The following is a 22,826-nucleotide window of genomic DNA, read 5'->3' as shown; positions in this document are numbered from 1 at the left end:
AAGGGGAAGGATGTTGGGTATATGAGAAATATATATGTTTGTGTGTGTGTGTGTATTCTATAGTTTATTCTATAAAACTGAAATCCAGCCTGATTATTTTATAAAATTATAAAGACAGGTTTATCAGTTGATATATTTATTTCTCTCCTCTCCCCCTCACCAGTTTTTCTGCTCTCTGTATTAATTCACTGTGTGTTCTTTTGTGTCCACTTATATTCTCTCAGCAGCACCGGGAATCTGTGTCCTTTTTTTGTTGTGCCATCTTGCTGTGTCAGCTCTCCATGTGTGGAGCACCACTCCTGGGCAAGCTGGACATTTTTTGCACTGGGCAGCTCTCCTTATGGGATGCACTCCTTGAGGTTGGGGCTCCCCTGTGCAGGGGACAGCCCTGCGTGGCAAGGCACTCCTTGAGTGTGTCAAAACTGTGAGTGGGCCAACACATCACACAGGTATCAGGAGGCCCTGAGTTTGAACCCTGGACCTCCTATGTAGTAGGTGGATGCTCTATCCATTGAGCAAAGTCCGCTTTCCAGTTTATATTTTTTAAAGACTTACTTTTCAGAGCTCTTTTTGGGAAATACAGAAAAGTTTTACTATCAGAAGGTAGTCATCCATAATGTAACCACTCAGAAGCAAATACTATTGCCATCTTTGCATGATTTCTTCCATATTTTCTTTTGAAAATATTGTTGAAGCTACACCATATTTTCAAAAACACCTCTATTGAGGTATAGTTCACATACCATTCAAATTACACATTTGAAATGAGTGATTCGGTGATTTTTGGTATACTCAGAGTTCTGTAACCATTACTCAATCTAATTTTAAATCATCCCAGAAAAAAACTATTTGCTAGCATATCACTCCCTGTTCCCTATGCCACTGCCCATAGTCCAAGGCAAACACTGATCAACTTTCTGCCACTATGGATTTGCCTACTCTGGATATTTCATATAAGTGGAATTAGAGAAAATATAGTTTTTGTGACTGGCATCTTTCACTTAGCATGTTTTCAAGGAAAATCCATGTTATAGCATGCATCAGTATTTCATTTCTTTTTATTGATTAAAAATATTCCTCTGTATGTATATGCCACATTTTATGTATCTATTTGTCTATTGATGGACTTTTGGATTGTTTGTACTTTTGACTATTATGAATAATGCTGTTCTCAACATTCATGTGTAACTTCTTGCATGTACATATGTTTTTATTTCTCTTGGGTATATACCTAGGTGTAGAATTGCTGGCTCATGAGGTAGCTCTATGTCTGACATCTTGAGAAAATTCTAAAATGTTTTGCAAAGTGACTGCACCAGTTTACATTTTCCTCAGCAATGTAAGAAATTTCCATTTCTCCACATCCTATCAGTATATGTTACTGTCATTTTTGTTAAAGCCAATCTAGTGGTGTAAAGTGGTATCACCTTGTGGTTTTGATTTGCATTTCTCTAATGATGAATGATGTCGTTTTCTTATGCGTATTGGCCATTTTAGATCTTCTTTGGAGAACTATCTATTGAGATCTTTCACCCATTTTTGAATTGGGGTATTTGTATTTTGATTATTGAGCTGCTTTGAGAGTTCTTTTTGTATTTGAAATACCAGTCACACATGAAATATATAATTTGAAAATATTTTTCTCCCATTCTCTTAGTTTTCTTTTCACTTTCTTGATGAAATTATTTGCAAATGATAAGGTTTTTTTTCTAGAGTTGAATTTATCCATTTTTCTTGTATTACCACTGATTCTGGTGTCATAGCTGAGAAACCATGCCCTAACACAAAGTCACAGAGATTTGCTTCAATGTTTTCTTTAAGTGTGTCATAGTTTTGCCTCATATATTTAGGTGTATGATTCAGTTTGAGTTAATTTCTGCAAGTAGTGTGAAATTCTTTTGCATGTGTATATCCTGTTGTCCCTGCAGTATTTGTTGGAAGCACTATTCTTTCCCCATCATTGAGATGTTTTTGAAAACTGGGTCAAATTTAATTGCTAGAGGGTGTGGGAAGATGGCAATGGACTAACAGGCAGAGTTGAATGCTCTCACAAAAGTAGTGGAGAAAGAGCTTTGGGGATCAGCAGACCAGGACAATGTTACACAATTCCAAGAGTAGCAAGGAACAGAGAGATGAAGAAGTGAAAATCACAAACGTGACTTACCCAGCCCCTGTGGCAGCCAAAAAAGTCTCCCCTCCCTAACCCCCAAGATATTAAGCTGGGAAAAACCCCTGCTCACTGTAGCTGACTGAGAGGGGAAAGGACATCATCCTCCCTGTCAGCAGTTTCAAAGGAGTAAAGGAGGGCAGGTCAGGGTGCTTTTGTTCAGTGAATTGGCCAGCAGATTCTACTTTGAATCACGGATCTGGAGGTTCAACTCAAGAAGAAAGGATAGCCTAGACTGAAACACCTGTGTGGAAAGGTGTGCTGATAAGCACTATCCGTTGGGTGGTGTGGAAAGTGCATGGACAAAACCTGTTCATGTTCTCTGTATCCAACCCCTGGGAGAAAAATCTATGCCCCACTGGTGAGTGTCTGGCCCAATTTTGAAAACTTAAGCCTTGTAAATTTAAAGACTTAGAATAACTTGAATCAAATGTCAAAGAACTACTGTAAAAAGAGAAAAAACAATAGGAAAGAGAAATTGGTCATCAGAATAAATTCACCAACATATTCAGATTCCTTGACATCAGCAAAAAATTATAAGAAAAATTACTAGGAAACAGGAAAAGATGGCACAGCCAAAAGAACAAACCAAATATCCTGAAGAAATACAGAATTCAAGACAATTAGTCAGTGATAAACACACAACTCTCCTAAATCACTTCAAAGAATTTAAAGAAAATACGACTGAAGAAATAAATGTTACAATGAAGGCACTGGGAGAGCATGAAGAAAAATTTGAAGACATTCAAATAAAAGTAACAGAGTTTACAGGAATGAAAGACATGATGGATGTGATAAAATAAATAAAAAAACATGAGAGGCACATTCGAGCAGCTTTGAATTGCTTAAACACAGAAACAGTAACTTTGAAGACAGAACATCTGACCTGGAAAACACAGGAGAACAGAAAGAGACTAGAATGGAAAAAATGGAACAGAGTCTCAGGGAATTGAACGACAGTGTGAAATGCACTAACATTTGTGTTCTTGGTATCCAAAAAGAAGAGAATGGAAAAGGAGCAGAAAGACTATTTGAGGAAATAATTACTGAAAACTTCCCAACACTTATGAAATACATAAATATCAATATCCAAGAAGGACAGTGCATCCCAAGAAGAATAAACTTCAATAGACCTACCCCCAGACACCTAATATTCAGAATGACAAATATCAGCAATAAAGCAAGGATTTTGAAAGCAGAAAGAGAAAAGCAAAGCATTCCATACAAGGGAAACTCAATACGATTAAGCACCCACCTCTCATCTGAAACCATGGAGGAGGGAAGAGGGTGTGGCTCGGATGATAGCACCTTTGCCTATCATATTGGAGGACCTGGGTTCAATCTCTGGGGCCTCCTGGTCAAAAAAGAAGAAGGGAAGCATGCCTGAGCAGTGAGTCAGTGCCCAAGTGGTGACCGCAGTGAGCCAAGTGCCCATGAGGTGAACCAAGTGCCTACATGGTAGGCTGAATGCCCACATGGCAAGATGAGTTTCCACATGGTGAGTCAAGTGCCTGCACTGTGAGCTGGTGCCTGTGCAAGTGAGTCACGCAGTGAGATGATGACACAAGGAAAGAGATGAAGGGAAGAGTCAAGGTGAAGTGCAGTAGAGACCAGGAACTGAGGAGGCTCTCTCCACATCAGAGGTCCCCAGGATTGAATCCAGGTGAATCCTAGAGGAGAAAGATGAGAAAAGAAGACAAAAAGAGAAATAGGTAAGGAAGATCACACAGCTAATGGATACAGACAGCAAAAGTCCATTGGCTATTTAGGAATGTGCTAATTTTCACTTATTTGTGAATTTCAAAAATTTCCTTGTTATTGCTTTCTCACTTAACTTCATAGTTTGTGTGGTTTTTTAAAGCATTTATTACAAGTAGGATTTATAAAGGTGTAATTTTGTTCTGGCAAATGCAGTCTTAGAAACATCTTTACTTAAGGTGATTTTTATGGTCTATCAAATGAGCAATCCTAAAGAATGTTACACTTGTGCTTGTGATGAATGTGTATTCTGCTTGTGTTGTGTGGAATGTTCTATAAATATCTGTTAGATCTAGTTGTTTTGTGGTATTTTGCTGCATTCAGCTCACAATAGGTTGGCTTGAAGGGAAGGCAATGCAGAAATAAAGGTGAGACACAAGAGGGGAACAAACCTGGAACCAGGGGACTCACAGCTTCTGGAACTGAGAGCCTCAACCCTAGTTTTCCCATCGCATTTATTGGGAAACTACCAAGCAGTTCTTTGCTATTAGAACTGCAACATCATTTACAATAACAGGGAACAACTGCAACATCTAACAACTGCTACATTTAACAGGTATAACGTTTACAATAACACACAGGTAAGCCAGTTTCCCACAACAGTATTTTCTGTAGATTTTGATCTTCGGCCTCAATATTCTATTTATTATTGAAAGTGGGTTATTGAAGCCTTCATCTATTAATGCTGAATTGTTTAATTCTTTCTTTGGAGTCCTGTGGTTAGAAGCATGATAGGTGTTCCGTTGTTATATCTTCCTGATGGAGTTATCCATTTATTATTTTAAAATGTCTGATTTTGGGGGGATTTAAAGTCTATTTTGTCTGATATCAATAAAATCCTTCCGACTCTCCTGTGGCTTGTTTGTATGGTATGTCTTTCTCCATGCTTTTAGTTTTGACCTATTGTATTTTTTATTCTGAAGTGTGTTTCTTATTGACAATATAGAGTTGGTTCTTATTTCTTTATTCAGCATGACAATCTCTGCCATTTGGTTGCATTGTATTATCCTTTCACATAATGTTATTGATATCATTGAATTTATATCTGCCATTTGGTTTCCATACATTTTATATTCTTTTATTCCTCTGTTTTTCTTTTCCAATATTCTTTTTATTACATGGATTTTTTTTGTAGGGAAATATTTGGATTGATTTAATGATTTTGAAACCATTTTCGACTTATTTTCTCAGTGTGGCTCCAGGCCTTACCATATACATAAAAGCTTACATATTCTCAAATTTATACTAACTTCATTTGAGTGAGATATAGAAATTTTACTCCTATATATGTTTTCCCTCTCCCCTTTTTGTGCTATTATACATATTCCACCTATATATAAGTCCCAAATACGTTATTATAGTTATTATTTTATATAACCTTATCTCTTTTAAAGTAGCTAAGTAAAGAATGCAGAACAAGTATATATGAATAGAGTTAATTTTATTAACCTTATTTATGATATCTGGTTTTCTTCGTTTCTTTTTATTTTTCAAAATAAAATTTGCCTTATTAATTTTGGATTGTGATAAATCCATAAAATGCCTTAGTTCTGCCTTTCTATTACAATTCCAGCCTCTAGCTGAGCCTCCTGTACCCTTCCCCTCCCCTCCCCTCCCCTCTCCTCTCCCTCCCCTCCCCATCCCTCCTCCTTCCCTTTGCTCCTCCTGCCTTCTCGGCTTCCATCCTCCTTACTTCGCAAAGCCCCGGATGGAACCGCTGCTGCAGGCGGGAGGGTCGTTTGTTTTAGTGGTGGCCAGGCCTGGCGCCTAGCCTGAGCCGCGGAGAGCCCTGGCGCCCCCGTCTACTGTGCAGACAGGCCGGGGGCAGGAGGAAGCCCTGCCCCTGGGGCGACCTGTCTGCCACCGCGGTTCCTCCTCCCGCAGCTCTCCCTCCTCCCGCCGCCCCTGCCTCTCTGGTTTTCTTCATTTCTTCTTGCAGGTATGTTACCATCAGGCATTACGTCCTTACTTCAGTTTAGATTTGTTCGCATCTACCTCCTTTGTGCTCCTATAATGAAATTTTTACATTTCTACATATTATGGGCCCAGCAATACAAATTATTATAAGTCCAGCAATAAAATTGCAAACGTATTGCTTTCTGTAGTTGCTTTTTAATGTACTAGTAGAAGTTAAGAGAAGGCATATAATGTCTTTATAATTGCCTACGTAATTATCTTTATTGGCACTCTCTACTTTTTCATGTGGATTTGAAATACTGTGACTTGCTTTTAGCCTGAAGAACGTCCTTTAATATTTCCTGTAAGGCATTCCTGCTAGTAATTAATTCTCTCAGTTTTTCTTACTAGAAATTTATTTTGTCTTCGTTTTTGAAAGATAGTTTTGCCGGATATGAGATTCTTGGTTGACACTTTCGGTTTTTTTTCTTTCAGCATTTACAATATGCCATCTTGCTGCCTTCTGACCTCTATTGTTTCTGATGAGATGTCAGCTCTTTATCTTATTGGGGTTCCCTTGTATGTGAATAGTCAAATACTTCTTGCTGCTTTCAAGAATTTCCTTTGGTCTTGTTTTTCAGCATTTTTACTTTGATGTACTGTGTGTGACTCTCTTTGCATTTGTTTTACTTGAAGTGTGTTGAACTTCTTGGATGTGTAAATTAATGTTTGTCATCAAATTTAGTCTCTAAGGCTCTGCTTGTTTTTTATCATTTTATTCTCTCTGTTCCCTAGATTGCTTAATTTCCATTTATCTGTCTTAAAGTTCATTGGTTCTTCCTTCTGCCAGGACACGCTGTTGATCCCCTCTAGCAAATTTATCAATTTTGTCATCATTCATTTCAAGTCCAGAATTAGCATTTCATTCTTTTTTTATAATTCCCATCTCATTATTGATATTCTGTCTTTGATATGTAATTATCATTATATTTTCCTTTGTTCTTTAAACCTGATTTCCTTTAGTACTTTAAACATATTTAAAATAGGTGCTTTCAAGTCTCACTCTGCTAAGGGCAGCATCTGGGTCCCCCAAAGGCAGTATCTGTTGTCTGCTTTTTTTCCCCAGTTGTGTTGGTCACAGTGTCCTGTTTCTTTTCATGTCTTATAATTTGTTATGAAAATTGAACATTTTAGATAATATATTGAAGTATCTCTGGATGTTGAGTCCCAACCACCCATGTTCCCAAGACTTCTTATACTTGTTATTATTTGCTCATTTCTTTGTTATCTACTGGGCTGGAAAGTCTATTTTTCCCTTCATGTACATGTGCCTGCTCAATTATTTTCCTTGTTTTTTTCTTTATGGTTGACTATTTAGGGTTTGCCTAGGAGTCAGTGCCATTTTTTTTAAGAAGACACTGGAGATTGAATCCAGGACCTCCTTCATGGAAAGCAGGTGCTAAACCACTTGATCTACATCCACTCCCAGCACCATTTAGTTTTCAACTACTGATTCGTCAGGATTTGCTTAAGTCCCCTAAACCAGTAAGATTTTCACTTTTTACTATTGAATCTGTGTGTGACTTGGAGACTGCTTTTACTCTTCAGGTGTTAATGAATTTGTCCAATATGTAGTTAGAGACTTGTAGCTCAGAAATTCCTTCCCTGGTTCTTTAGAGTGTACAGCATTGAGCATGTACAGTTTTTCTGATCACCAAAGATGACAGAGATTTAGCTGGACTTTCTTTGAATGTCTCTTTTTCTTATGTAACCATTAAGCTTTTGGCTCTGTTGGTATCAGACTCAGCTGTTAGGCCCCAATTATTGCTGACTGATTACTCTATTGTTTTCAACAACACCCTGAAACTTTAATTGCTTTATAGTCTTATCCAAATAGTACCTGGGCCCTTGGCAGGAGCAGGGTGTTGCTAGCCTTTGAGATTATCCCAGGACCTGCCTTGGGCAAAAGGTCAGTACTCTGGAACAGAGGCTGGGGTTCTGAAAGGATGACTTACTCTTCACTAGCTTTTACTCAAAGAATCTCCTTATAGAACAGGGCCTGTGTGCTAGGCTCAGGGTTGGAAAATGGGGCCACCAACCTTCTGCCACCACCATCCACTATAGTACTTCTGTAGCCCAAAGCTGGGAGGAAATTCTGGAAATAAAATGAATAGAACAATAGCAATACAGAAATATGAATAAAAAGGGAGACGGTACAATAGGAATGAAAGGGGAACCTTATAACTGAAATTAGAAAGACTGTAAGAGGATACTATGAACAACTGTACATCAGTAAATTGATAATCTAGATGAAACGGGCAAATTCTTAGAAATACATGGTCTTAGAAATGGAAAAATTCTTACATTGACTGAAAATCTAATAGAAGATCTCAACAAACTAATTTGTAGTGAAAAGATTGAATCGGTCATCAAAGACCTCCCAACAGAAAAACCCAGGACCAACTGACTTCAAAGGGGAATTCTACCAAGTAGTCTAAGAAGACTGAACTCTGATTAGTCTCAAACACGTCAAAAAAATTGTAGAGGAGAAAGCATTCCCTAATTCATTCTTGAGGCCAACATCACCTTCATACCAAAGCAAGATAAACACAGCGCAAGGAAAGAAAACTAGAGACCAATATCCCTTAGGAATATAGTTGCAAAAATCCTCCACAAAATGCAAGCAAACTGAATCCAACAGCACATTAAAGAATTATACACTGTGATCAAGTGTTATTTTAACGAGTATGCAAGATTGGTTCATTAATAGAATGAACTAAACCACATGACCATCTCAATTGATGCAGAAAAGTTATTTGATGAAATACAGCACCCTTTGTCATAAAAGCCTTTAGAACATTAGGAATATACAGAAACTTCCTCAGCATGATAAAGAGAATATATGAAAAGTCAACAGGTAACATCGTACTTAATGGTGAAACATTGAAAGGTTTTCCTTAAGATCAAGAATAAGACAAGAATGCCCACTGTTACCACTGTTATTTAACGTTGTGTTAGAAGTCCTAGCCAGAGCTCTTTGGCAAGAAAAATAAATATAAGGCATCCAAAAGGTCAATGAGCGCATGAAAAGAGGCTTGAATTCATTAGCCATCTGAGGAATGCAAGTCATAACCACAATAAGAAACCATCTCACAGCTGCTAATATTGCCATTATTAAAACCAAATCAAAACAAAACAAAATAACAAGTGTAGAAGAGGCTGTGAAGAAATAGTAACGCTTGTTCATTGTTGGGAATGTAAAATTGTGCAACTGCTGTGGAAAACAGTTTGGCAGTTCCTCTGAAAGTTAAGTGTATACTTACCACATGACCCAAAAGAATTGAAAGCAGGACTTAAATTTGCACATGTGCGCATAGTGCCATTTTTCACAGTTGTCAAAAGATGGAAGCAACTCAAGTGTCCATCAACAGATGAATGAGCAAGTAAAATATGGTATAGACATACAATGGAATATTATTTAGCCATAAAAAGAATGAAGTTCTATATGTCCAGGGTGCATGGTAATGTTTGGATATACTCATAGTGGCAACAATTAAAAACCACAGCAGGGGGGGTACTGGGTTCCTGGCCAGTGGTGCTCTGTCGTGGTCCCTAGGGGAGCAGCGACAGTCTCCCAGGTACAGTGGCGGGGACCGGGAGGGAGTGAGGGTTCAACAGTGAGCCCCTGATGCTAATGACTATGCTTGTGAGCTGATAAACCTAAAAATAAGAACAAGGCCTAGAGCAACATTGTGCCTGGGAATTTCCTCCTGTCAGCCTTCATGTTACTCAAATGTGGCCAGTCTCGAAGCCAAACTCAGCATGTAAATGCAATGCCTTCCCCCCAGCGTGGGACATGACACCCGGGGATGAGCCTCCCTGGCAACGAGGGACCACTATCAACTACCAACTGATGATGCAACTGGAAAATGACCTTATACGGAAGGTTCAATGCGGATCAGCAGAATATCCATGTCTACATAAAATACCATGACTTTAAAATGCTGTTTGACCTAAAGTAAGGGGGAAATGGAAAGGAGAAATGAGTTTATATGGCTACGAGTTTCTAAAAAAGAGTCTGGAGGCTGGCAGAAGGATTGCCCTCATGCACAACTGAGCAGAGTCAGAGAGATAGATAAAGCAGATACAACCCCCAGATATTGGTTCCTTTGAGGGCTAAAGAGACCCATGGGAGTTATGGTCATGGCCGATGGGGTTAACTACCAGGGCAGATGGCCCCTCTTTGGAAATGGTGTTTATGTGTGATGAATCTGGACTCAGATGGGATCTCCCTTCATAAGACTTTCATGCTAATGTGCTGGAGGTGCAGTTAATGTTGGGGTTTAAGATATATTTAGGGGATTTGAATCTCTGGACTGACAATGTGATAGCCAGGTCCTGAGCCTCAACAGACTCCAGCACCTACAATCTGACCTATTGGACTTACCACACTCAGCTAAGATGGAGTTGAAGAAGGACAACCACCACACCATGGAGCCTAGAGTGATTACAACTGAAAATGGGAGGATTGCATCCAGCATCCATGTGGAATCTGAGCCTCCTCTTGACATAGAGGTGCAATGGACACAACCAATCCAATGTCCACATAGAAGAGGTGGCATTGGATTGGGAAAAGTGGACATGGTGGACGATGGGTATGGGGAAAGGCAGGAAGAGATGAGAGGTGGAGGTGTCTTTGGGACATGGAGCTGCCCTGGATGGTGCTTCTGAGGTAATCACCGGACATTGTAAATCCTCACAGGGCCCACTGGATGGAATGGAGGAGAGTATGGGCCATGATGTGAACCATTGTCTATGAGGTGCAGAGGTGCCCAAAAATGTACTTACCAAATCCAATGGATGTGTCATGATGATGGGAACGAGTGTTGTTGGGGGGGGAGAGGGGGGGTGGGGGGGTGGGGTTGAATGGGACCTCACATATATATTTTTTAATGTAATATTATTACAAAGTCAATAAAAAAAATAAAAAAATAAAAAAAAAAGAATGAAGTTCTGACACTTGCAACAACATGGATGACCTTTGAAGATAAGATGTTGAGTTGTGATCTCATGGACATTAAGTAATTAGAATAAGCAAATTCAGTGAGAAACTAGAATGTAGGTTACCAAGAACCAAGATGGGGATAGGACCTTTGGGCTTAATGCTTATTTAGTACAGACTTCCTGTTTAGAGTGATGAAAAACTTTGGTAATGGATGGTGGTGATGGTAGTACAACATATTCATTATATGTTTGAATGTGGATAAGGAGGGAAGTTTTAAGTTTTATGTAACTTACCACACACAGAACTGCACAGCTCAAAGAGTGAACCCTAATGTATACAGTAGGCTAAAGTTTGTTGTATAATTATAGTAATATTGTTTCATGAATTGTAACAGTGATACCACATTAGAAAAATGACATTCAGTAAAAACTAAGGAAATCTGAATAAAGTGTGGTAGTTAAGTTTTTAAAATATTTAGTATTTCTTCTTAGCCATTTCTGCATCTGTAGCCTCAGTGTGTCTGTCATTGCATCTAAGATTGTAGGCTGGAGGTCTTGTAGTACTGAATAAGAAAAATAGGTAATACTATTTAGACCTTACAATAGGATAGGGAAGACAAACTTGTAAATACTTTACATGTTTTATCTTATTTCGTGTTTTTTACAACAACCCTTTGGTATTTTTTATTTTTCATATTAGAGATGAAGAAGTGAAAGGTTAAGTTACTTGTTCAAGATTAAGCATTAATTCCCAGTAACCAGATCCTATACTTTTTTTTTTAAAGATTTATTTATTTAATTCCCCTCCCTCCTCCGGTTGTCTGTTCTCTGTGTGTATTTGCTGCGTATTGTTTCTTTGTCTGCTTCTGTTGTCGTCAGTGGCACAGGAAGTGTGGGCGGCACCATTCCTGAGCAGGCTGCACTTTCTTTCGCGCTGGGCGGCTCTCCTTAAGGGTGCACTCCTTGCGCTTGGGGCTCCCCTACGTGGGGGACACCCCTGCGTGGGGGGGCACTCCTTGTGCACATCAGCACTGCGCATGGGCCAGCTTCGCTCGGGTAAAGGAGGCCCGGGGTTTGAACCGTGGACCTCCCATGTGGTAGATGGATGCCCTAACCACTGGGCCAAGTCCGTTTCCCGAGATCCTATACTCTTAACCATTAGGATTTACTGAATTTCTCTTGTAACTAGAGAATGGTTATTTGTGGGGGAATTTGCAAGGAGCAGTTCCTCTTCATCACCAATTCTGGCTTCTGTCCAGATATGTCAGATACAGCATAAGAAGTCTTCTCTTACATTCATTAAATGAAAGTGGAAAGGTTTTATTTTTATGGTGTTGTATGTATATTATTTCATACCCACTTCCTCCCTATTTTCTCCTTTATATGGTAGGAATACTACAATTTTCTACAAACTGTAAGAGTCCCATATTCACTAGTTTTATGATTACTGGACAGATACTCTACCAATATACCTCAGGTAAAATGGTTATTATCTAACATCTGTTTTGCATCATAACATTTACAAATATTGGGTCTTTTTTAAGTCACTCTTTTTCATAACAGCATTTGGGATTTTTACTTTGTAATCCTCAAATAGCAGAAACAGTACCAGGGGCTTGGGAACATTTAATCAAGTTTGTTTGGCAACGTTATATCTGAAGACCTCAATATGTGTAATCCTGCTTTTTTCCCCTGTAAAAATAACATAAGGTAACATCTCAATGTTTTCTTAGTTTTCCAGAGCCCAGCTGACAATAGCTCATTTTTATTATTTTTATAAACATTTATTTACATAATTACAATCCAAGTAGCAATGATGCTAATTGGCAGAGATGATATCTGCCCAGAAAAAAAATGTGTTCTGTAAATTGAGGTGAACTATTTGCCCTTGGCTTGAATCTTTGTGGTGCCTCACAGCTAGTTTTTTTAAATTTTCACCTAGTGAGGGACAAGTAAGATTTATTTATTTTGGGACACAGAAAAAAATGCTAGCATATTCCTTTCTTTGTGAGCTATGTTAACATTTTGAAGTCTAACCTACAGTAGTGCAGTCCACCATTTTACACCTACAGCCCACGACCTCCTGAACAGGGTTGTGCCATGCCACTAGCAGATAGCTAAGCTGTCACAATTCACCTTTTTATTCAGCTTCTACTTCTGTGGTAGTGCCTCCCACCTTTATTTATGTGACACACATACAAAGTGATGCTATTTGGAGAGCACCTTGGGGTAACTTGTGGCTGGTGGTGATTGGCCTGAGGGCTCAAGCTGCCCCAGTCTCCATCAGTCACCCCAGGCTGAAGGGTTCAGCATCTTGGCATACTTGTAAACTCCTTGTGATGCATTATGTGCTTTCCTCCCCTGTTCTGTGATAGGCAGTGGTGTGTTTTCCCCAGGTGTATTTAGTTTGCACAACAAATTGTGTAAGGTTTTTAAAAAAAATCTTTATGCAGAAATCTGAAATATTTAGAAGATACATGATATTACAGTCTCTTAAACTGATCTGAATCTTGCCTTTGACAACTTGTATTGGATAATTCCATTACGGGGATGAGTATCTCTTAAGAGGTCCAATAAATCATCCCTTTTCTCCACCTAAATTTTGAATAAAATAAGAAGGAAAATAAAAGTTAGGCCCATATTTACCAGTAAGATGAGTGACTTTTTCTTCTCTGGCAAGAGATAGGAAGATGTTGACAGAAGGTCTGTAGTTACGTGACTGAACTCCCTCCACACTCTCAGGAAACAGAGGAAGTGCAGAAGAAGCATTTTCCCCAATGCCATTGAGTGAGTTACCATTATTAGTTGTAGCGTGCTGTGAAAACCAGACCTTTTTATATAACAGGACCTTAGAAGAAACTTTAAATAGGGCCTCTTAAAAAGGAAGGTATTTCCTTAAAAAATTCCTCAACCTGAAAAGATTTAGATTATTAATCATATTTACTATCTAATATGTGCCCTAAAGATAGTTTTCCTTCTCTGCATTCAAGTCCCTTGAGCCGATGACTTAGGAAATCTATATGTGTTTTATGAAATCATTTTAAAAAGTCAGATTCTTTTTCTATTTGGAGTTGAAAGTTTTAAGCTTAGAAAGTCAAACATTTCAGAAACAATGTTGATTTTGGATGAGTATGAATTTTCGTAGCATTATTAGGAATTCCGAAAAATCATTAGAACTTTAAAAATGTACAGTTATGAACTTCAACTAAGGGGATAGATGGAACTTCAAATATCTTGAAACATTTAAAAGTATTTCCAGAAGGTCTCCTTCTAGTAGAAAATCTCAAAAGGTAAAAATGGAAATATATGGTATTATACTGTATTAGTTAGCCAAAGGGGTGCTGATGCAAAATACCAGAAATCTGTTGGCGTTTATAAAGTGTATTTGGGTACCATCCTAAAGTCACAAGGCCTTAAAGAGTCCAACTCAGAGTACCATAACAGGTACTTTCTGACCCAGATTCAGTTGCCATGTCTATGATGCAAGACATCAGGTGATGTTTGTAAGGGTTCAGTCTTCCTCCTCCTCCCAAGGCTTTGTGGTCCCAGCTTTGTCTAGTCTCAGCCACAGGCTGGACAAGTCTTGCCTCTCCCAGGGCTTGTTTCTCTTTGGGCTCAGCTGCCCTGGGCGCTCTACAAGGTCAGCTGTAGGCTATCAGGCAAATGGCTCCTCTCTTCCCAGGGCCTCTGCCATGTCTATAGAGCTGTGATCTTTTCCTGTGTGTTTACTTCCCAGGCTCCAGGTCCAGAATGCCTTCCAACTCCTTTGCCTTGTCATTTTTTCTGCGAGTCCCCACATGCCAAGTGAATGGGGAATCAACATCCTACTGATGTAGTCCAATCGAAGCCTTAATCATAATTTAATCAAGTAAGAGTGAAACCTCTGAATCCAAAATCTACTTTTAGAATCCACAGAAAATATCAAACTGCTACATGTACCATTTTTGTTATGTTGAAATCTCATGAGAAGAAATTGTTTGGTATTTGCTATCTCAAAATCACCTTAACTTCAAGGCAGTCTTCATTTTCTGGCAGATGGCCAGTTCTCAACAAATGTTTCTTTTTTCCTTTCTCCTTGCTGATTAATAAATCATGTTCAGGCTAATGTCTTAGGCAGGTAGTCCTATTAATGAAAGATAAAGTTAAATATAGCCATGAGGTATCCTTTATATAAAACATTTTGAGAAAGAAAATTAAAGTATTTAAATAAGGAAACAGTTTCAACATGGAAGGAAAAGATCAAACTATCTCAGATTCCCAAAATAATGTAGGATATGTTTTTCACTTAAAACACAATATCTTTGCCTTGCCACTGTACACACAGGGCAAAAATATTGCAGTAATGAAAGCCAAGATGTCAAAAATAAAGCTGTATAATATTTTCATTTTTTAATACCCTCATTTATTTTTACTTTATTTTATTTTTTCTAAATTAGTATTTATTCTACTTTTAATGCTTGAACCCATTATTATATTTTGTTTTCCTATTAATTGAATTTGGCGATATATTAGACTTCATTTTTGAAGAAGTTTTGGACTACAGAGAGGTTCAACCATGGCAGTGGAGGAACACTGTGTGGGGTGTTATTGATTGGTGGCACATTGTTGGGGGTTCTCCAGGGCATGCATATAGGGTACATAAAAATGTTTGGATATATGTTGGGTATTTTCATAGTAGTTACTGTTAGAAATGACAATGGAGTAAGTGCTGAGTTCCTAGCCAGGGGAGCTCTATCACATTCCTGAATGGAAAAGAAACAATCATCCAAGTGCATTGACAAAGACCAACAAACAAAGATGGTCCAACAGTGAGCTCTTGATACTCATGGCTATACTCATGAGCCTGTGTGTCTCAAATATGAACTAGGCCTAGAGGTGCAGGGTGCCTAAGAGTTACCTCCTAAGAGCCTCCATGTTGCTCGAGGGGTTAGAAATGACTCTAATAATTCGTTTGGGTGGCTGACTGAAACATGGAGCAAAAGACAGCATAGCATGTCTGAGGTTGACATGCCCGATTTGTCCAGGTATACAGTAGAAGTGAGAATTCAAAAGCTTAGGGAGATTGGAATGCTAGAATGGATTTACCATTTGAGTGATGCCTAACTACTGTAGGAATGTCCCAAGGACACACCTATAATCAGGACTGTGAGGAATAAAATTGTAAGGCTAACTCCATCTTCCCTGAAGAGCTCTGTGCTTGCTTTTCTCTGTAGTCCAGATATTAATGTAGGGAGGGCTGTGATGGAATTAGAATCCTTAACATTATGGGGATGATTGAATGTAGATCTTGTAAAAGTCAAGTATCTGTAGTTAATCACCTACGTCAAGGTGGGTGCAGCTACATACCTTGAAACACAGATTCAAAAAAGAACTCAAAATAATCTGTGTCATGTAGAGTTATGGCATTGGCCAATACCTCATGGGGTACCTAGCAGTGAAGTAGATGGGCAGTCTACTAAATTTCTTCTGGATCTGTGTAAAGAGAAGAGTTCTAGGTCAAGTGAACAAAACCCTTTCTTGAATTGAAGACACAGAGAATCACAGCCCCTTAATCAATTTCCAGACTTGGAATGGCTTACAGACACAGAGCACCTTGAATGAGGAGAAGGTAGGTCTTCTTGGGGAAGTGATAAATGGAGTTTTAGCTCAGGTCCATTTCAGAGTTGGTCCAGTGGATCCCTGAACCCATTTTGTTATTTCCCCAGTTCCAGAATACATAGTTGGAATAGACATATGCAGCAACTGGCAGAATCTCCACATGAGACCCCTGACCTCTGGAGTAAGGGCTATTATGGATGGAAAGGCCAAGTGGAAGCCAGTAGAACTGCCCCGACCTAGCAAAATAGTCAACCAAAAGCAATATGGATTCCTGGAGGGACTGCAGAAATTAGTGCCACCATCAAGGATTTGAAGGATGCAGGGATCGTGATTTACATCACATCCCCTTTCAACTCTCCTGTTTGTCCTGTACAGAAAACAGACAGATCTTGGAGAATGACAGTAGATTATACTAAACTTAACCAGGAGGTGACTTCAATTGCAGCTGCTGTCCCAGATGTGGTATCATTGCTTGGTCTCTGATATGCAGCTGTTGATTTGGTGAATGCTTTTTTCTGAATTGCAATTAGTAAGAAGCACCAGAAACAGTCTGCTTTCAGCTAGCCATGCCAACAGTATACCTTTACTGTCCTGCCTCAAGGGTATATCAGCTCTCCAGCCTTATGTCATACAATTGTCCACAGGGATCTAGATCACCTCTCCTTCCCAGAAGACATCACACTGGTCCATTATATTGATGATATCATGTTGATAGGACCTAGTGAGCAAGTAGTAGCAAAGACTCTAGACTTAGTAAGGCATTTGCATCAGAGTGGATGGGAGATAAATCCAACTAAAATACAGGGTCCTTTCACCTTAGTGAAATTTCTAGGTGTCCAGTGCTGTGGGGCATATTGAAACATCCCTTCTAAAGTGAAGGATAAGCTGTTGCATCTGGCTCATCCTAAGACCAAAAAAGAGGCAGAACAACATTGGTGTGTTTGGATTTTGGAGCCAATGCATTCCTCATTTGGGTGTGCTACTCTGGACCATTTACTGGGTGACAGAAAAGCTGCTAGTTTTGATTGGGGATCAGAATAAGAAGTGGCTCTGCATCAGGTGCAGGCTGCTGTGCAAGCTGCACTACCACTTGGGCCATATGATCCGCAGATCCAATGGTGCTGGAAGTTTCAGTGGCAAATAGAGATTCTGTCTGGAATCTTTGGCAGGCGCCTGTAGGAGAATCACAACGCAGACCCTTGGGATTTTAGATCAAAGCCCAGCCATCCTCTGCAGATAACTTCCCCCCTTTTGAGAAACAGCTTGTGGACTGCTACTGGGCCTTAGTAGAGACCGAATGCTTAACCATGAGCCATCAAGTTACTGCAAGACCTGAGTTGCCTATCATGAGCTGTGTATTGTATGACCCACCAAACTATATAGTTGGGAGTGCACAGCAGCACTCCGTAATAAACTGGAGGTGGTATATACAAGACAGGACTCAGGTGGGTCCTGAAGGCCAAAATAAGTTATATGAGGAGGTAGCCCAAATACCCATGGACCCTGCCCCTGGCCATGTTGCCTTCTCTTTCCCAAGACATCCCTTAAAATCAGTTGACTGAGGAAGAGAGAAAACTTGGACCAGGTTTACAGATGGTTTTGCACGATATGCAGGTACCACCCAAAAGTGGACTACTGCAGCCCCTTTCTGGAACATCCCTGAAGGACAGTGGTGAGGGCTAATCCTCCCAGTGGGGCAGAGCTTCAAGCAGTGCACCTGTTTGTTCATTTTGCTTCAAAGAAGAAATGGCCATGGGCTGTTGCCAGTGGTTTGCCTGGATAGTCAGGGACTTGGAAGGATCATGATTGGAAAATTGGTGACAAAGAGGTCTTGGGGAAGAGGTATGTGGATAGACCTTTTTGAGTGGGCAAAAAACATGAAAATGTTTGTGTCCCATGTGAATGCTCACCAGAGGGTGAATTCAGTGAAGAAAGATTTAAATAATCATGTGGATAAAATGACCTGCTCTGTGGCTAATGCTCATACTCTTTTCCCAGTCACTCCTGTCATTGCCCAATGGGCTCTTGAAAAAGTGGCTGTGGAGGGAGGGATGGATGTTATGCATGAGCTCAGAAGCATGGACTTTCCCCTTCCAAGGCTGACTTGGCTACAGCCAATGCTGACTGCCCAGTCTGCCAGCAGCAGAGGCCCAAACTCAGACCCCAGTATGACACTATTCCTTGAGGTGACCAGCCTGCTACCTTGTGGCAGGTGGACTACATTGGACCACTTTCACCTTGGAAGGGGCAGGGATTTATTTTAACTAGAATAGATGCATACTCTGGATATGGGTTTGCATTTCATGCGCAGAATACTTCTTCCAAAACTACCATCAGTGGACTCAACAAATGTCTTATCTACCGCCATGGCATTCCTCACAGCAGTGCTTCCAAAGAAGGAACCTGTTTCACAGCAAATGATGTGTGGAAATGGGCACATGCTCATGGAATTCACTGGTCTTACCATTTTCCCCATCACCCTGAAGCAGGTGGATTGATAGAATGGTGGAATGGCCTTTTTTGGGGGGGGGGGTCTTTATTTATTTTTTTAATACTACATTCAAAAAATATGCGGTCCCAACCCCTCACACCACTCCTCCCCCCATAGCAACAATCTCCTCCATCATCATGAGACATTCATTGCATTTGGTGAATATATCTCTGAGCACCGCTGCACCCCATGGTCAATGGTCCACATCATAGCCCACACTCTCCCATGTTCCATCCAGTGGGCCATGGGAGGACATGTAACTCTCCCTGCAGCATCACCTAGGACAACTCCAAGTCCTGAAAACGCCTCCACATCTCATCTCTTCCTCCCATTCCCCACCCCCAGCAGCCACCATGGCCACTTTCTCCACACCAATGCCACATTTTCTTCAATTACTAATCACAATAGTTCATGAATAGAATATCAGTAAATCCACTCTAATCCATATTCTATTCCTCCATCCTGTGGACCTTGGAATGGTTGTGTCCACTCCACATCTATATCAAGAGGGGGCTTAGGTTCCACATGGATACTGGATGCAATCCTCCTGATTTCAGTTGTAGGCACTCTTGGCTCCATGGTGTGATGGTTGACGTTCTTCAACTCCATGTTAGCTGAGTGGAGTAAGTCCAATAAACTAGAGTGTAGGAGCTGAAGTCTGTTGAGGCTCAGGGCCTGGCTATCACATGGTCTGTTCAGAGATTCAGGTCCCCTGGGTATGCATTCAACCCCAGCACCAACTACAGTTCTGGTAAAATTAACAGGAGAGGCTTGTGAACAAAGATCACATCTGAGTCCAGCTGCATCACACAGAAACACAAACTCCAAAGAAGGGCCATCTGACATGGCAGTGAACTCCATCTGCCATGTCCATAGAACCTGTGGGTCTCTGTAGCCCTCAGAAGAACCAATACCAGGGTTGTATCTACTTTATCTTTCTTTGGGACTCTGCTGAGGTGTGCATAAGGCAACTCCTCTGATAACCTCCCCACTCTTTTTCAAGACTCATAGCCATATAAACTCATTTGTCCTTTCCATTTCTCCCTTGATCCAGGTCAAAAAGCATTTTTAACTCCTGGAATGGTCTTTTGAAGACTTAGTCATGGCACCAACAAGGGGGCAGTACCTTGCAGGATTGGGGCAGTGTTCTCCAGGAGGCTGTGTATGCTCTAAATCAGTGTCCTCCCTATGGTGTTCTTTCTCCCATTACCAGGATCCATGGGTCCAGGAATCAAGGGACGGAAATGGGAGTGTCACCACTCACTATTACCCCTGGTGTACCACTAGGAAAATTTTTGCTTCCTGTCCCTGCAACCTTAAACTCTGCTGATTTGCAGGTTTCAGTCCCAAAACGAGGAGTGCTCTCACCAGGGAACACACAATGATTTCATTGAACTGGAAGTTAAGACTGCCACCTTGGCACTTTGTGCTCCTCTTCCCTCTGAATCAACAGTCAAGGAAGGGAATTACTATACTGGCTGGGGTGATTGATCCTTACTCTCAAGGGGAAATAAGACTGCATATATATATGGGGGGTAAGGATGAGTTTCCCTGAATACGGGAGATCCTCTTGGGCATCTCTTAGTACTGCCCTGTCCTATGATTAAAGTCAATGGGAAATTGCAACAACCCAATTCAAGCAAAACTAATAATCACCCAGAATCATCAGGAATGAAAGTTTGGGTCACCCCCATCAGGCAAAGAACCATGGCCAACTGAACTGCTTGCTGATGTAATGGAAACATGGAATGAGTAGTAGAAGAAGGTAGTGATAAATATGAACTTCGGCCAAGTGACCAGTTACAGAAACGAGGGTTGTAATGGTCAAGAATCTTCCTTCCTTTTTTCATTATGATGATGATTGTGTGTGTACACAAAGCGAATTTCTTTGTCATCTTCCCCAAACTTTTCCCTTATCATGTAACAAGTTGTATCCATTTTGTGTCATAAAATTTGAAGATGTCAAGTTTGAGTGAATATTACCCAGGATTTTGCATGCTATTCTGTATGGAATTAATGAGTTTTCAGTTGTATGCAGGAGAGGTGAACATTGTTAGGCAGAAATGTATATATATATACATAAATGTATGTATATATATACAGAAATGTATATATATATATATAAATGCATGTTCGTTATTGTTTTTTCTTAGAGACTAAGTATGGTTTAAGGTAATGTGTATGGTTGTCAAGATGACAAGGGGTGGACGGTGATTGTTAGGCAAATGTGTCAACTTGGCCAAGTAATAGTGCCCAGTTGTTTGGTCAAGCAAACACTGGGCTAACTGTAATTCAAGGGCATTTATGGACTTTAGACACCATTGACTTTACTGCAGTGGTAAATCATAGATAACTGATTACAATTACATCAGTCAGGGAGATTGCCATCAGCAATGAGTGATGCTTTATGCAATCACTTGAATGTCTTAAAAGGGGAAGTGATTCCAGCATTGAGTGAGAATTTCCAGCTCTTCTATGGAAAGCCATTGTCTCCCAGAACTTGTCAAGGAACTGCACTGGACTTTCATCAGAGCTCCTGGTTGCAGCCTGCCTGTGGAACCTGGACTTGTGCATCCTCAAGGTTATATGAGAGACTCATAAAATCACATGCTATTGTCAAATATCTCTTGTTGATTCTGTTTCCCTAGTGAACCCTGACTAATACAGGACATATGGAGTTACCTTCTGCAGACTTAACTTATGAACATGTTTTTTTTTTTTTTTTTTCTCAGTGAGTAGTCATACTAGATTCTTTAGGATAGAAGGGAAAAATAACTTTTTATCTTAAAACAAAATTTTAATCGCAGTAGAAAAATGTACCTATGTAAATTGAAGCTCAAGGTAAGAGAGATTAAGAAACCATTGCATACAACTCCATTACCTTCAAAATCTAAAAATACAGCCTGAATATAAAAAGTTAAGTAAAAAACCTACAAAGTAGTTATTTTGATTATTATTCCCTCCAATTAGAATATTAAACCTGTAAAAATTTTTCTCTATTATATAATGCTACAATTGAAAGTCAGTGTTGTGTATCTTATTTTATGTCAGAATAGTGAAAAGCATTGTCCTAAAATGATCAATTGAATGCATATTATTATAGCATGTCAGCATCCCTATTTAGAGTTCATAGGTAAAATATCCTACTATGAACACAATTTTTGGATTTCAACATATGGCTAAAGATGAGGGAATCTCTGTTAATCAATTTTTAATTCAGATTGTCATTTTGTATACATGCTTTTGTAGATGGTAGAGGTTTGCCCATCATAGTTCAGTTCCTTTGAGAACAGCTGTTGCAGATGAACTTCTTTTACATGCTTTAGGTAAAGAGTAGTCAAACCTGATACAGCACCTGCTTTTGCATATGCAAATCTGTTGTTTTCTCGTATCATTAAACTAAGGAGAGGTAACAGTCTCTTGGATTCTAAATAAGTGTGCAATATCACCTATATGAAATAAAAGTCAGCAAAAAGACAACTGATTTCTGTTCTGTAGTCATGGGAGGTTGCTTCTGTTTTGGGCTTTGTTTCTGGAAGACTGTCCATAATTCAGAGGGAGGATAGAGAGGAAAAATAAGTTTGGAGGCAAGAAAAGGTAAGGTGATTTCTGTCATTGGCTGTAGGGTAGTTGTGAAGTTTGACATGCCCAGAAGCTACCAAATGCCATGTGGGCCCCCAACATCACATACCTCAGTTTTCATCATCCTGAGCCTGCATCAGGATTTCCAGACACTAGAGTTGACAGTGTGTCTTCTGTGGTTTGGAGCTGATTGATTCACACAACAGAACATGCCTGTGGGATCTTCCCTTGTTATAGAACAACAAAAATAAGTGAAATGCTTTTTTTTTTGGTAAAAATGAAACGGTATCATTGGTTTATAGACCTTACTGCATATGGGATATAAACTGT

At 39.8% G+C, this 22,826-nt stretch overlaps 1 long non-coding RNA gene across 2 annotated transcripts in view; it reads left to right on the top strand.

The window, feature by feature from the left end:
- Nucleotides 1–5,607: 5,607 nt before the first annotated feature.
- The window catches only part of LOC131276917 (uncharacterized), an 82,120-nt gene continuing 64,901 nt past the window's right edge, over nt 5,608–22,826 (top strand). The window contains exons 1-2 of one of the 2 annotated variants that reach the window (XR_009184140.2): nt 5,632–5,864; nt 7,200–7,366. This is a non-coding gene — a long non-coding RNA (uncharacterized lncRNA). Of the gene's footprint in view, nt 5,865–7,199; nt 7,367–22,826 lie in introns of both variants that reach the window. The other variant, XR_009184141.1, reaches the window with a different exon arrangement.

This window comes from Dasypus novemcinctus, chromosome 30, assembly GCF_030445035.2.
Source record: "Dasypus novemcinctus isolate mDasNov1 chromosome 30, mDasNov1.1.hap2, whole genome shotgun sequence".
NCBI lineage: Eukaryota > Metazoa > Chordata > Mammalia > Cingulata > Dasypodidae > Dasypus > Dasypus novemcinctus.
Note: the sequence above shows the minus strand (reverse complement) of the source record. Positions and strands in the feature narration are given on the sequence as shown.